This window comes from Equus caballus, chromosome 22, assembly GCF_041296265.1.
Source record: "Equus caballus isolate H_3958 breed thoroughbred chromosome 22, TB-T2T, whole genome shotgun sequence".
Classification (NCBI taxonomy): Eukaryota; Metazoa; Chordata; class Mammalia; order Perissodactyla; family Equidae; genus Equus; species Equus caballus.
The window spans coordinates 7,602,287-7,619,120 of NC_091705.1; positions in this window are offsets into that span (position 1 = coordinate 7,602,287).

The following is a 16,834-nucleotide window of genomic DNA, read 5'->3' on the forward strand; positions in this document are numbered from 1 at the left end:
TCATTTGAGGATGCCTAGACCCAGCTCTGTAAGGGGTGGGTTTCTGTTTGGAAGCTGTTTGCAGCAGTCAAGGAAGTAAGCACCTTGCACCCTCAGCCTTCCACCTGTAGGTAGCAGAGGTGTCCAGGCCAGCCACGTGCCCACAATTTGGGGGCCTCTTCTCTGGGTACAGCTGGGGAGAAACCTCCTGTTCCTGAAGGGTTGCTCAAATGGTTATCTTGAGGCAGGAAGAGAAAAGTCATGGGATCCAAGATTTGAAGTTCTGTCCAACGGTCTTCCCAGACCAGCAGTCCTCTCTAGGATTTGTGTGGACCTCAGATTCCTGGGGACCCGAGACACACCTCTGTTGGCTGCAGCTCTTCCTCCTGTTCAGGGGACTCGCCTGGGCCTGGTGTCAAACAGCAGTGAGGTAGAGGCTCAGGGCTGGGCCATGCGCCCTGCCTGGGAAGACGTGACTGAAAGGAACAGCCAGCCAGGAGCTGAAAGGTCCAGGGGCACCGCCCTCCCTCCCTCATCCCATCCCCTCCGCACACAGATACACAGGGCCCCCTTGCCTGGGTGGGCAGAGCAAAGGTTTGGTTTTTCGCTGTTCAAAGGCATTTACTTTTTGTTTTTCGTCTTTATTTGTGATTACAAAAGCAGTGCATACTTTAAGGAGTTCAAATAATACAAATTTATAAACGAGAAAGTAAGTCTTCTGTTATACCACATCCCATAGTCAGTTATTAAATATGTTTCTGATTTTTTCTTAATCTATGTATCTGGTGTATTTTGCAGAGAGTCAGGATGCCAGAGTTGGGTGGTTTCTGGAGGTTCCCGACTGCTAAGTGCCTGTCCCTTTGGAATGGTCTCCATGGTCCAGAGATCTGAACACCTCTTTTGCACCCTTGTCTTTCCACCACCTGTCCCAGCAGAAAGGGCAGGACTCCTTGGAGACGACCTCCCACCCTCGGCCCTCCAGCAAGCCTCCTGTGAAGGCTTCATTTGTTAGACTGTGACTGACTTACATGGTATTTTAGGAGGATTGTAATTTTAATTGGGTCTTACTTTCATGCGCTACAAAACTCCTTTAAAGCTTGTGAAACCAGGGGGCCTATAATCTTCGAAACACTCAGGAAAAGGAGAGCCTATAATCCCAGCCCACAGCCGTTTTTATTTCTGGTGGTTGCCCTCCAATTCTTGCCCACGTGCATTAATTAGTCTGGTGCACCCTCAGCTTTATAGTATCTGTCAAAGAGGGGAGAGATTTGGGGGGTCAGGGTGTAGGATTTCCGCTAAAGATGGCTGCAAAGATTTGGAAGGCTGGCCAGCTGCTTATGTTTTAGGAACTGTTTATTGCTGGACTTATTTTTTAGCTGCCACGTCACAGATGCTTTCCTGTCATTTTGGTGGAGTTTGGAGATGGAATGGGCATCATGTGTCTATTCTTTGTCATGTCGCCACCACACTGCAAAACACAGGAGGGGACTATTGGATGATCAACCTGAGGCAAGGCAAGATTTTGAAACAGCAAACAAAAATGATGCTGCAAGGGTATTAGGCTAGTGCCAACTACTGATTCAGGCCTGCTACACACGGTAATTCTTGGCATAGTTGATATTAGTCCCAATTCCCCACTGCCCCTGTGCTGCCAGGGTAAGGGAGGTTTCTGCAGCGCGTTTGGGCAGTTTGCTCAAGTGTGGAAACTTCTAGCTAGAGTCAGCCTTCAAGATTCCAGCTGGGGCTCCCGAGGCCTCTCTGCTCCTCCGAGTTGTTGACTGTATCATGAGCCCATGATTCGGTGGTGGTGGGAGGCAGTGGCCGGGCATGTATTTGGGGCAGGAAAAGTGGCAGGAGGAGGAGGAATACAGGAAGAGGACTCTCGGGACGAGAGGAGAAGGAGCCAGGGAGCACACGCAAACAGGCAACAGATAAAGCCACATTCCTTCCGTCCGTGCTGCTGATCTTGGCCTGCTCGGCCAACGCCCCAGAAGACAGGAAATCCCGAGTCTGGGCGGCCGCGGGGGAAACTTGAAATGCATGCTGGGAAGCCCTACAGGGCTTGCACAAAGTGTTTTTCTAAAGTTTGGTTTGTGTCTGTGGTGCTTTTGACCCCTTTTGCCCTGTTTGTTAAAGCACTTGTCAGACTACAAGGGGCAGGGGACATGAAACTGACTGGATGTGACTGGCCTGGGAGAGGAACCGGCGTGAGGAGCTATTGGAAGTGTCCTGTTGAGCTGAGAGGGAGGGGCAGGAGGCTGGGATTGTCATGGTGCTCCGGCAGCTCCAGGAGCCCGGGGGTCTGAGTTCAGCCCAGCCACAACCTAGATAAGCTCCCATCCCTCCCTTCGCCCCTTAGGTTTCATTTTAAAACCTAAGTCTGTTCATGATCTCTCTACAAAAACCTTTCCATGACTCCCCGTTTGAGGCAACATAAAGGCCCAAGTCCTTCCTAGGACTGCAAGGCCCCGCCTCATTTGCTGCTCCCACTGAGAGGTTTTATTTTTCCAAAGGTGTTCACAACAATGTTCCGATCCCATGTGTTCTTCTGGAAGGTGACCTTCCCACTTCCCCGTCACAGGAATCTAATTCCCCTCCCCTAGAATCTGGGCTGGCTTTAGTGAGACGTTTGTAATCCATGAAATGGGACAGAAGTGACGCTGGGCGTTCACTTCCCAGTATGGATCAGAGGGAGCCTTGCTCTGGATGCTTGCTCCTTGCTCCCTCAGGTCTCTCTCTCTCAACCAGCTGCCATGCTGGGAGAAGCCAAGCCACACGTAGGAGAGGCCATGTGTCCCAGCTCAGCCCAGCCTTCAAGTCGTCCCGGCCCGGGAACCAGCCCAGTGAGTGAAGTCTCTAGAGCAGCCGTTGATGGAAGGTTGTCCGTCAACCTTCTGCGTGATAGCAACGTTCTATATTCGTGTTGTCCAATACAGTTGCCATAATCATGTGTTAGCTAGGGCTTAGATAAAACACAGAAAAGCTTGTTAAATTTGAATCTGAGATAAACAATACTTCTTTAGCGTCAGGACGTCCCATGCAACATTTGGGATATACTTATACTAAAACGTTGTTCGTTTATCTGAGATCCAAATTTACTGGGCATCCTGCATTTTTATTTGCTAAGTCTAGCATGTGGAATGTGGCTAGTGCAACTGAAGAAGTGACTTTTAAATTTTGTTTAATTTTAATTAATTTAAATTTAAATGGCCACATGTGCCTTGTGGCTCCTGTATTGGACAGCCCACTACAGAATTTCAGATCCAGTCATTCTTGTCACCTCAAGACAGTCACACCTCCCCGCTGAAGCCCCAGACATTGTGTAACAGAGGAAAGCCATTCCCACCAAACCCTGTCCAAACACTCGACCCGCAGAATTCCTCACTGTGATAAGATGGTGGTGGTTTCGTGCACTAAGTCTGTGGCGGCTCATCACTCAGCAGCAGCAGCTGGAACTCCTCTGACCTCTCTGACCTTCTCTCCTTGGACCCCTCCCTCATTCCACGCCAGTGAAGCCCAGGCACACTTCTACCTCAGGCCCTTTGCTCCTGCTGCTCCCTGGGCTGGAATAATCTCTCCTATATTGCTTTGGCTTGTTCCCTCAGCTGTTTCCTATGTTTGCTCAACTCCCACCTTGCCTTGAGACCTTCCCTGAACACCCTGTTTCATTCCTGATTCACTTTACCTTACTCTAAGATCTTTAAAAAATTTTTCTTCACAAACCTCGCCTTTACTCTTTATATGTATAGCTTATTTTCCGTCTCTGCTGGACTTTAAGCTCCAGGAGGGCAGGCAGGACTCTTCGCCTCTGGTGTTCTCTGATGCACCCCAGGTGCCTAGAAGAGAGCACGGCCATCACACATGGTACTCGGTAGATATTCCTGGAACGAGTGAACGAATGTGAAGTGGATGCCCCTCGAGTATGACTGCCGCGGTTCACTGCCCCAGAGTCCCTGTAAGTTTAAGGTTCTGTTCTGTTAAAACATTCATTCAACCAACACTGTATGCCAGATCTGTCCCAGGCGCTGGGGGTACAGAGGTGGCTGTGACAGATGAGGGGCGTGTCCTCAAGTAGCCTCTCTTCTAGAAGGATGAGGGTCTGGGAGGGCAACCCCGAGATGGGCGGTTTAACTTGGTGTTGGTGATGTGAACCAAGGGGTTGTAGCCACTTTCACAGGCACGGTCTAGTCTCCACCGGGCTGTCACTGTATTAAGTGCTGTTGCTGGGGCCCACCCCCAAAGCTTCTGGGTGGTGGGGGGTACAGTCCACATGTGGGTCATTTACAAGATTCACCTGGCGGTTCTGCTGTACAGGTGGGATTAGAACCACTTGTTTAGGTGATTCCTGGTCATTGCCTGTGGCCAGGGATTCTCACCGGCCCCATTTTACAGGTGAGGAAAATGAGGCTCGGAGGCTCGGCCAGGTGCCCAGACTCAAGGGAGAGAAATGTGCATCTGGGGCTCCCTTGGGTCCTCCCCCTGCCGTGAGGGGATGGGGTCTGACCAGAAGGCAGAAGCTGGGGGAAGGGCCCCCTGGGCTTCGGAGGGGCCCTCCATCCCCCAGGAGGTAGATAACCACCCCCCAGGGCCTTCCTCCCTGCATGGGGCCTCTTACCATAGCTAATCAGGCTAATGAGAGGCTCTCGACCACCCACTTTTGCTGACAGCCCTTCTCTAATTTTATTGCCTCCCCAGCAGTTTCCCAAGACCTGGGGGCTCATTTCCAGTGGGAGCCCCCCTGCCCCCGCTTAATGAAAGGGGCTGCTTTCCTGCCGTCGGCTGACTCTCCTCTCCGGAGTCCGACAGCTTGTGGGAAAATCTGTGGGCAAATGTTTTAGGGTAGGAGGCAACAACCCCTTCCAGTCCCCTTCTCCACACTTTGTCAGATGCTTCTTTAGAAACTTCATGAACTAGTAGAGAGGAGGGGAAGGCCGCAGGAGGAGGAGTGAGCGGGACATCTGGGTGGTGCCCAAGGCCTGGCTCTAGGCTGTCGCCTCTCCTGTATTACCGCCTTGTTGGGGCTGAACTTCTCTTGCTCATTTTCCTCCTTTTTGGCCCCACTGGACCGTGGCTGCTGTGGGAAAGGACTTTGTGATGCTTTGGAATCATCCAGGCGTTGCCTGGCTTGGTTTGTGCTTCACTCCCCGCAGTGGGGACCGTGGACAGACTACTGAGGCCCGCTCCTTTCCACACCTGTGAAGTGGGGGATTTACTCTGAGCACCAAAACAGGGTCCAGTTGGTAAAGTTTCTGCCTGCCCTTACCTGACCTCTTCCGTCTAAGACGAGGATAATGGTTCAGACTAGCTCGAGGGGCTGTGTGGACCGAAGCGGGGGTTCATGCTAAGCCTTTAGAAGCACAGGGCCTAGAAGTAAGGCTTAATGAACGTGAAGTTGTGGTCACGTTCCAGGTCCCTGGCCGTCTCCTGGCTGCGGGCTGTGCACATGCAGACTCTTAGTCAGTGCTGTTGGAACCGGTGGTTTGGAGCCATTTACTTGGGGGATCATTCTAGGAATCCCATCTCTGCCAGAGAGTCCCTACCTCAGGGTCCACAGTGTAACCAGAGATGACAGGTGGTGGCTTGGCTGTGGCTAGGCAGACAGCTCCTGCCATGGCCTGGGCCCTGCTCCCTCAGATCGTGGAGCTGCCCTCCGAAAGTGCTGAGTTCGCCCAGGTGTCTTTGTGGGCAAAGCCCCTCCTGCTCCTGGCCTGGGTCTTCTCTGCTGAAATACTCCCCCCGGAGCCATTCTTTGATCTCTGTCCCCTGGGGCACTGCAGGTACCTGGGTTAAACAACACTGTTATCAGTTTCCTCCAGGGCCCTGGCCCTGAGGCCCCCTGCAGCTCATTCCTGCACACAGACTGGCCCTGCCTCAGGACCTGCGTCTCTGTCCCAGGCCTGCCTGCCTGCAGGGCCTGCCCCGCCAGCCTGGGAATGCCCGCAGTCAGTGCTCTGGGAGTGGCCCTCCCTAGCCAGGGGCCGGAGCTGGTGTGTCCTTGCTGGAGGTGGGCTCCACACAGTCCCTGCTCGATGACCCAGTCTCACCTCCACACCCCTGCCGGGGCTTCCTAGGGCCTCCTCTCAAATGAAATGCTTACACCCAGATCCTCCTCTTGGGTCGGCTCCTGGAGGAGCCTCAACTAAGGCCACCATTACTGAGCGGTCACCAGTGAACTCCAGAGACCCGCACTCTGTGCTTTCCTCCTGTTACCACGATTTTCCCTGGGGCATCCAGGAGGGAGGGAGAGAGGTCGAGGTGCAGGTAGGGGCAGCCCGGAGGCTGCAGGGGAGCCCCTTTCCTTGCCCCTCTTCCTTAGTCTCTCTCAAGCTCTGAGCCTGCCGGGGGCCCTGGCTGAGATCCAGCAGCCCCTGTTGCGTCCTTTTCCTTTGGTGGATTCATATTAAACGATGTTAAAATTCAACTTAATGAGGTGCTGGGCCCATCAGAGGCATCTTACCGTGGGGAGGACCTTCCATCTCTCCATGTTAGGGACAGGCCAGGTTCCAGTGAGGGCTGGGAGGAGGGGAGAAGGTGGTGCCGGCCCTTATATCAGTTCCCCTATGTTAAACCCAGCATATATGGCGTTAAAACCAAAGCACTCTTTCCCTGCTTACTCCCTGGCTCTAGAATCCACTATCCGTCATGGAGGCGGACAGCCAAGGTCTCCCACCTGCAAATTTTGTTATTATCCTCCTCTCTGCAAACAGTCTCCCAAGGCTGAACGCAGGCTGGTGGGAAAGCTCTGACCAGCCAGACCACTGACTCCCCCCGCCTCTCTACAGGCAGCCACATTCCTCACAAACCTTTAAAACTCCTCGCCTCCCCTCTTTTGGGAAGAAGAGACAAAATGAGACAAATTTGAGGGCTAGCTCTTGTCTGCCGGCTGATATCACCTGAAACAAAAACCCTTTCCTTGCCATAAGCCTGGCGTTTGAGGTTTTTTTTTTCTTTTTTAGGAAGATTAGCCCTGAGCTAACTGCTGCCAATCCTCCTCTTTTTGCTGAGGAAGCCTGACCCTGAGCTAACATCCGTGCCCATCTTCCTCTACTTTATATGTGGGACGCCTACCACAGCATGGCTTGCCAAGCGGTGCCATGTCCGCACCCAGGATCCGGGCTGGCGAACCTCTGGGCCACCAAAGCGGAACGTGCGCACTTAACCTCTGCACCAGTGGGCGGCTGGCCCATGGTGTTCTAGTTTTTATTTGGCCCCTCTTATGTGGCAGGTAAAGAACTTATGTTTGTAGGTGCTAACAAAAGCTTGGGGTGGGATCTCCTGGCTGGGGGGCCTGATGGGGCCCTGGGCACTAGCAGGAGGTACCTCTGTCCATTGGTCTGAGGGAGCTCTGGGCAGGATGTGCATCAAAATACCCTAATTCCAAGCCACTCAGCCTCTCTTTTCTCATCTGAAAAATAGGGGTGGGAGTATCCCTACTGGCAAATGGAGGGAAAGGAGGATCGAACAGATGATGGTGGAAGTCGCTTTACACTCTAAAGGGATTATTCAAATGTGGGGGCCACTGTGACTCTGGGAATGAGGGCCCAGAGCAAGGTGGGCCAATGGGGGGAGCCCAGAGTAAATCTACCACGTGGTGGTCTGCGAGCAGCTGGATAGGAATCACTAGGGTGTGAGATGAGCTCATTCATTCATTCCACACAGCTGAGCCCTTCTAGGTCCTGGGCCCCAGGAGAACAGTAGACAACACAGAAAATATCCCTGACTTCACGGAGCTTGCATTGTGCTGCGTGTGTTGGGGCAAGAGAGACGATAAACAAATCAGTCAATGTGTGAAGAGGTGAGTGATGATGAGTGCTATGGTGAGATAGGTATCAGGGAGCGTGAGCAGGAGTGGAGGTGTTATTTCATGTAGACCAGCCAGGGGTGGCCTCACTGAGCAGAGACCTGGGGTGAGGGGGGAGAAAGGCATGTGGACGTTAGCAGGAAGAGGGTTCCAAGCTGAGGAAACGGCAAGGGCAAGGGTCATGAGGTAGGGACATCTTTAGTGTGTATATCAGTCAACTATTGCTGCATAGCAAACCACCCCAACACTTAGTGGCTTAAGATAGCAGCTGTTGATTTTTTTTTAAGATTTTGGTTTTTTCCTTTTTCTCCCCAAAGCCCCCTGTACATAGTTGTATATTTTTAGTTGTGGGTCCTTCTAGTTGTGGCATGTGGGATGCTGCCTCAGCATGGCTTGATAAGTGGTGCCGTGTCCGTGCCCAGGATCCGAACTGGTGAAACCCTGGGCTGCTGAAGCGGAACACGAGAACTTAACCACTCAGCCACGGGGCTGGCCCTGCAGCTGTTGATTTTTAATGGCTGGGCTCAGCTGGGCAGTTCTTTAGGTAGCTGGGCTCACTCAGTTGTCTGAGGTCAGCTGCCAAATGATCTGGGGCTGGTGGCTTAGAGTGGCCTCAGCTGGGGCTGGCCCTGTGGCATGGTGGTTAAGTCCAGTGTGCTCTGTTTCAGCAGCCTGGGTTCTTGGGTTTGGATTCCAAGTGTGACCCACACCTCTCATCAAGCTATGCTGTGGTGGTGACCCAGATACAAAATAGAGGAAGATTTGCACAGATGTTAGCTCAGGGCTAATCTTCCTCAAGCAAAAAAAGAGGAAGATTAACAACAGGTGTTAGCTCAGACTGAATCGTCCTCACCAAAAAAAAAAAAAAAAGGAATGGCCTCAGCTGGGATGGCTTGTCTCTGCTCCATGTGACCTCTCATCTCCCAGCCGGCTTGTGCTCATGGCAGCTGGGCTAGCTTCCAAGAAAGCAGGTGAAAGCTTCAGGCCCTTGAGGCCCAGGCTTGGAACTGGCATGCCATCACTACTGCCACATTCTGTTAGCCAAAAAAACTCACAAGCCCAGTCTAGATTCAAGGGGAGGGAAAATCGACTCCATTTTTTTTGATAGGAGGAGCTGCAAAGATTGTGGCCACTTTTGCAATTTACTATAATCACCCACATTGCAGAGGAGATAGCAGGGCTGAGGGAGATAAAGGCACAAGTCACTTGCCCACAAGTGCTGAGGCCAAGGCCACACAGCTGCTGAGATTCAAACCCATGCCTGTTTAACCTCGCGGTTGGTACCTCTTCTAATATAAACTGCATCTTGTCCAGTAAGTTTCTTAAACTGATTTTTTTAATTTCACCAAAATTACATGTTTAGGTAGAAAATACAGAAAAACAAATTAAGTCACTGCAATAGCAGGATCCAGAGGTGATATGCCAGAATATCCTTCCAGCCTTTTTTCCCCGCACAGGCGAGTGTGGACCTCCACCCCCATTCCAAACGCACGCGCACGCACGCACACACACACACACACACACACACACACACACACACTCTCTCTCTCTCTCAAATACTTTTTCAAAAGAAGTGGTAGCTTCTTTTTTTTTTAAGACTTTATTTCTTTAGAGCAGTTTTAGATTCACAGCAAAAGTGAGGGGAAGGTTCAGAGGTTGCTGGTATCTTCTTTATCCCACGTGAGAATAAAGTAGAAGAAAAGAGTGGCCACAAGTAGGCCCAATCTCTAGGAGTATTTACCTTTTTTATCGCAAATAATCAGAACAGGCTATAGAATAATGATCAATTGCCAGTAATATTTTTGGGGGCAAGATTTAGATGAATCTTAAACACCAAGAGTGAAGATTCCAATGGCAGGTAATGGGGAGCCATTAAAGGTTTGAGTAGGGGAGTGGCCATGTATGATGAAGGGTAGGTGTCCACGGCTGGGCAGGCAGCCAGTGTGGGAGGGTTTGGAATTCTGGGCAGAAGAAGTGGGAGTGCTGGGCCCAGGGATACACCGATGTGAGGGAGTGGAGTTTGGGATGGTCAGCATCCTTTAATCAGGCAGACGAGAGGAGAGGTTGTTCTGGGTGACACCAGAAGGCAGACCCAGCTGTGATGGGTGGGAGAGACAGGGAGACAGGCTTGGACTCGATTCTGAAGAGCACTGATCATCAGAGCAGCCCTCCCAGTGGGTGAGCCCCTTATGATATCAGGAGAGAGGAAGTGGGCTGGGTGGACACGTGCTGGGTTACCCTGCTGCCCTCCGTCCTTGTGGCAGAGCCCCTCTGATTTTCCCGTGGGGAGCCTCTCCTCCATTCCCAGCCCCGTCCTCTGGTGGAGTTGACCCCTCTGCTTACTGAGGTCTGGCCCAGGAGAGACTTCCTCCTCCCCAGCCACAGTGATTGGCCCACAGACAGGACATGACCCTATGGGCAGATAAGAGGCAGCCCTGGGACTTTGGCTGGGCTGCTGGTTTGGGGCCAAGCTCCTAGTCTGTTAGAGCTGCCAGGTGGGAGTGCGGTGAGCGAGGCGCTACAGAGAGACTCCTGATGGCATCGCTCCAGCACCTGTGTCCTCGTGCCAGCCCCATGCTGCTGTGGGGGTCCAAGTTTCGGTGGTTAGTCATACTTCAGTGTGGCCAGTGCTGGGAGAGAAGGAGGCCCAGGGGCTGGGGGGCCCCAGGGCTCCTTCCCTGGACTGGAGATGGGGGTCAGGAAGCCTTCCTGTAGGAAAGGGTTAGACCCCACGGCCCAGAGGGGTTACACTTTGGGAAGGAGGGAGGGACGAGCATTCCCCGCCAAAGCCAAGGAAGCAGGTCTGACTGCTCCACTCGCAAGGCTGCGGAGAGGTGAAGTGGGAGCCAGAACCTGGGGCCCTCCTCCCTCCGTGTGGCCAGAGAGTTGCGCCCTCTCTCTGGGCCTCAGCTTCCTTTTCTATGATGTGGGTCTAGCGGGCCTCACACCTGAACAGGCATCAGAATCACCAGGGAAGGTGCTAAAAATGCACAGGCCTGGGCTTCATCCCTGAGGTCTGGAGGGGCTGATGTGGCGGTGGGTGGGGCACAGGAAGGTGCATTTCACCCAGCACCCCAGGGACCTCTGATGAGAGCCCTGTGCCCGCACCTCGAGGAGCTCCTCCCGAGAACACCACAGGCCCTTTGGACCAGGGGATCTGCCGGGTACCCTGCCAGAGCAGGACCCATGTTTACCCAGGACCTACCAGCCCTGGAAATCATCAGATTGCGGGTGGCCCCTTTGAGCCACACCTTTGCCAAACACTAGCTGCTGAACCCCTGGTGTGGCTCACCGTCCTGGCCACCTGACCCGGAGTCCCCCAGGGGCCTAAAGCATCAGCGGAAGGCGTCAAAGATTCTGTAACAGAGGCCTGTCCAAGGGCCCTGGGGTTTCCTCAGCGATCTCTCCAGGGGGTCCTTTCTAAGCCACGCCCCACCCTCCCCGGGCCCTCGGACAGCTGGCCTGGTGCTGCTCCTCACCTTTGTCAATGTTTACTTCTTCCCTGGCCTTCAACAGCCTGGCATTTGCTTAAAGGGAGGAGCAGACACAGCAGACCTTGCCTCCTTGTCTTGCTCTCTGCTTCCTGGCCTTTCACGGGGGCTGCCTTGTTCTCTGCAAGTGGGCTCGCCAGGCAGCCCTGCCTCTGCCCTGGCTTCAGCATGGGGCCGAGGGCTTGCAAGAGCTTTCTCACTTCACTCTTGACTCCACTGCCCTTCAGAGACACCTTGACCCTGTCCTCTGCCTCCGCACACACCGTGCCTGGCCTATAGGCCTAGAACTGAGGTCCTAGAACATTCTAAATGTACCAAAAATACTCGAGATTACAGCACTGGCTCCTGAACCAAATTCAACAAGTCACAAAGGGGTTGTGGGAAAAGGTTATGTAGTTTGAGACAGATGCGCCCATCATTTTCTATGAAATCAGATCCCAGTGTTGGGTGATGCCACGGCATGGGCCTGGGAGACCTGAACGGCGAACATGGCGCCACTAATCCTATTGATAAATATACGACTGGCCCTCGGACAGAAGCTGAACATTTTTTCTGCCAAATCTATTCAGATGAGCTCTTGGAATTTTTGCCTCCCTGAACCAAGGTGGGTGTTTCAGACAGACGACACCCCAGTCCTTACCTCCCCACTCCCACATTTCAAACTATTTTGAGATCCATTGCTTCAGTTTTGAGCATTGCTCAAATCAAGTCAAATGTGGTGACTGTTCATTTTCTGATAAAGACGTTGCGGACAAACTGGATGTTTGCTGCCGTTTCTTTAACTTTTTATTTTGAACTACATTTAGAAAATGGTAGTAGAAAGAAGTGGCAAACGCTGCCAGAATGGCATACCCTCCCCCAGCCTCCCAAACCACAGCCCCGGGATGCAACCCAGGACAGTGACCTTGGTACTAACACCCGTCAGCAAACTAAAGACGCTGCGAGAACCCCCCATGCTTTCCACTGATGTCCTGCTTTTGCTCCAGGAACACATTCAGGACCCACATTTGCCTCTCGTTGTTTCTTCTTTCTGGGGTCCTGCCGTCTGCAATGGTTCCTTACTCAATCCTTGGACACCCACAAAGAGTATTGATCAGTTACTTTGCTGAACGTCCCTCAATTCAGGCCTTTGTGGGTCTTCTTGTGATTGGGTAGAGGTCATGCAGCCTGGGCGAGGGGACCACAGATGTGGGGTGCAGTGTACCGTGCCAGAGGGGTCATGGCATTGATTTCTGCAGCGATGGCCTGGATCTGTGGTCAAGTGGTCTCCGGAGGGGCGTTTCCTCTGTAAGGTTATATTTACGCTCCCACTCCTTCCGCCTAGTCAACAAACTTCTCAGGAGAGATACCTTGAGGCTGTTCAAACCCTTTTCTCCTCAAACCTTCCACAGATTCTTGCATCTATCCGCAGATCTTGTCTGCAGCAGTCGCCTCTGTGGTGTTTGCCCAATTCAGTTTCCCCTTCCTTCCCTCTCTCCTTCCATATTTGTCGATTGGATTTCCATTGCAAGAATGAGCTGTCACATCTGCTCCATCGATTTATCTGATCAAGTAGTTACTGAGATCAGTAGGGACTCATGGACACTTTATTCTATGGGTTATAATCCCATACTATAAGTGCTTATTTTATTATTCGCATTGTTCCAACCCTGGCCATTGGGAGCGCCTTCAGCGCTGCTGTGTTCTTTCAACAAACCCCCATCTTTGTCTGGTTCCACACAAAGTTCCAAGATTTTTCTGCTGGTCTTGCTCAGCTAACTGTTAGATATTTCCTTTGAGTTCTGCATAGATTGTGAGTTACTCAGGCCACAGGTCACATCTTCTGCTTGATATCAATTATGGGCCAAACTATGCTAAAAATATATTCCTTACTTGATTGATGGGTTGACAGAATTGCTTCTTTGGAAGAAATTGAAATTTGGAGGTTGGAAGTTGTGATCGTTGTGTTGGGAGCAGCTAAAACCAGGCAGGACCCAGGTAGGCGCCAATTCAACTGTCTTTTACGGCTTATGTTCCTTCTGCCTAAGTCCCCACAGTGCACACATAGAGTTCAAGAGCCCAGGAATAGCCAGCTCGTGTTGACCTGTAGCTCCGTTTGCCTGGCATACAGAATAGTGGCAAGATTTCATGATGATAACCTTGACCTCTGTCTGAGAGCTTCGCCTGATCTTACCAACAACTGAGAAAATTGGGAAGCTTCTTAGTTTGGGTTCTGCCAGAAGGTGACCTTGTTATAAGGATTCAAGTGCAAGTACTTTCTATGGGAGGTGATCTCAGTGGGGAGTGGGAAGGGAACGGAGGGCAGCCATTATTGGATTATCGTGTTATCAAGCACATCATCACCATGTGCGCCTGGGGCTCAGTCCTGCTGGGGATGCCTGGGAGACCGTGTAGAAGTCATGCCCGAGACGTCTCCTGTCCCTCGGGAGCTGGGGTGTTTGTGTATCAACCCCCGTTAGTGTGTGGCTGAGGGCCGCTCCTGGGCACGTTACTTCTCTAGCACCTCTCAGCATGCAGGCAGAGTGGGCTCTGCTGCTGGAGAACGTCCCCAGGCAAAGTTGGGCTCAGAAACAATGAGGGTGTACAGGACATAGGTGGGGCACCAATAACACCCACTACAGGCATATTGCCATTTTACAGATGAAGAAATCGAGGTGCAGAGAAGCTAAGTACTTATCTGGGGTCTAGAAATGGTACTGAGAGCTGGTACCTGAAGCTGTGAATTTGCATAAGGATTGTCTTAGATGGCTCTAGTCTCCACTCAACTCTGAAATCTTCTGCCTTCTTGCCTCTGCTTCTCATGCCAGGTTCCTCCTCTGCTGCCTGCTTTTGATGAGGTGGACTGGCCTGGAAACGGCCTCCTGGGCCTGGCAGAGTGAGTATTTGCACAAAGGCACGCCCCCACAAGACGAGCAATGGTTTGGCCTGGTGTCTTGGGAGCTGCAAGTTCCTTGTTTAGTTGGATGGGGACAAGCCCCTGTATTACTTCAGGAGGCTTGAGCTATGTCACTAGTAAGGTGTGAGTTACGTCACTAACAAAACACTAATAAGCAGTGTTAGGAGATCAGGCGAATAGATGGAAGAAACTTCTGGCTTCTTGTTTGCTTAGACTTTGGGCTGACAGAGAATCTGTTTGTCTCTGGTCCCAGCTTCCTATGATACCTCCGGAAGATAGAATTTCCCAGCCCTGAGCTGCACTGTGGTGTGTCCCAGTTTCTCACTGTTCCCTTGTCCCCTCCTGACCTCTCAGATGTAGCTCTTAGTTCTTATTGTGACTACCCCTCCCCACCCCCCCGCCCCTCATATAGTCCCAGCCTGTTCCCCTGGTGAACTTTTGCACCTGGCCCATCCTTGTGAGTCTGGAGGGGGAAATCTGGGCCAGGAGACCTGGTCCTGCCAACAAGTGTACGTGTGTGGGGGGCTGAGGTGCAGCCCAGCCTCCATTTCTCACTGGCGGAACAGTAGCGTTGAAAGAGGAAGTCACCCTGCCCAGTCCACCTCCTAGGACTGCCTAGCAGACAAGGTCACAAAAGGATTGTCACAACCCAGGGCCTGGCTGACTTCCTGGGCTCCAAGAAACGTCTAGACGACAATAAGCATAAACAAAGAAGCTCCACCTCAGTGGTATTCAGGAAGATGGAAACTGCAAGAAGATACTAGTGATGGAGGAGTCTGGCCCCTCTTGGGGCCAAGTTGACGCTATCTATTAAGATAAAAAATGTCCATATCCTATAACCCAGAGAATCACTCCTTCAAATCTACAGCGGAGAGACCCTTGCACACGAACATAAGGAGGTAGGTGTGCACGAGGCTGTTCACAAAAGCAGCGCTTCTCGACAATTTCTAGGCAAGTTCTAGTCTTTGTTTCCAGTCTGTTATAACCCTGTACAGGTTTACTTTTACAGAAAAATGAATTACTAGAGAAATGAAATTTTAAAAACCAAAGACTTACAAAATAGAAGCCCCCGATTTTCATTTGGGGATTCAACATAACATTACTCTGCCAAATCGCTATGAAAGTTCCTCAGTGCTTACCGCCAGTCTCTGTTCTTATTTCATCGTCGACTGCTGATAAACAGCTCGTGGGCTGTGCTGGGCGCTGGACCGCAGACTTCAAGCAGCATTGCTCTGCTCTGTTGCTTCCAAAAACAAAAAGAAAAAAAACCCAAACTGGAAAGGACCTAAATACTTATCAATAAAAGAGTAACTACATAAACATATTATGGCCATATCCTAAAATCCATGTAACAATAAAAAATAAAGATGGGAGATTTGTAAATCCTGACGTGGAAGGCTGTCTGAAACACATTTTTGAGTGAGAAGAAAAGAAAACCTGCAAAATGATACACAATTTTCTCATAAATTAAAGGTCAAAAAAGATCCACAATATGGGGCTGGCCCCGTGGCCGAGTGGTTAAGTTCGCGCGCTCCGCTGCAGGCGGCCCAGTGTTTCGTTAGTTCGAATCCTGGGCGCGGACATGGCACTGCTCATCAGACCACGCTGAGGCAGCATCCCACATGCCACAACTAGAAGAACCCACAACGAAGAATACACAACTATGTACCGGGAGGCTTTGGGGAGAAAAAGGAAAAAATAAAATCTTTAAAAAAAAAAAAAAAGATCCACAATAAAACAACACCAGGGGGCCGGCCCTGTGCCTGTGTGGTTAAGTTCACACGCTCTGCTTTGGTGGCCCAGGCTTTCACCAATTTGGATCCTGCTCGCGGACATGGCACTGCTCATCAGGCCACACTGAGGAGGCGTTCCACATGCCACAACTAGAAGGACCCACAACTAAAATATACAACTATGCACTAGGGGGATTTGGGGAGGAAAAGCAGAAAAAAGAAAAAAGATTGGCAGCAGTTGTTAGCTCAGGTGCCAATCTTTAGGAAACAAAACAAAACAAAACAGAACACCACCATGTATTTCCTATGGGTACATGAATATGTATGAAAATATACAGAAAAGGGACTGGAAATGGATGCCTCTGGTATTAGGAATGGTGGGTAAAGGGTGAATCTTTTGTAATGGTTTAATTTTTATGAAAAGAACGCACTCAAATACTACTTGTGTAATTTCAGAAATCTAACATCTAGGCAAGGTTGATCTACGGCAGGCCGAAGCCCCTCCCCACCCCTTGAGTTATGCTAGAAACCGACTTTTCTGGATTCTTCCCTACCTCCCAACAGAGGGACCCACCACCCACTCTGCTATGTAGGTGGAACGTGGATTAAAGGGATGTAAGTATCAAGGACGAACTCACTGGAAAAGAAGGCGCCCTGGCCCTGGGTGCAGCCTCAGAGGCTGGGACAGAGGTTGGCTGGTTGGCTAGCCCCATAGGAGCCTCTTGCAAGGTGGCCAGAGGTGGAAGAAAGAATTTGGGTTTTAGATTCAAATGTAGAGTAAAATTCTGGCCCCTGGTTCCTGAGTTGAGGGTAGATTGAGCACAGACAGTCTCGGCTCCTCCTGAACCCTGGCTCAAGAGACAGAAAGGGAGACAAACCCACAAAGATGAGGAGAATGGAGCTGGAAGGTGGGTGGAGGAGTGGTCGGTGACTT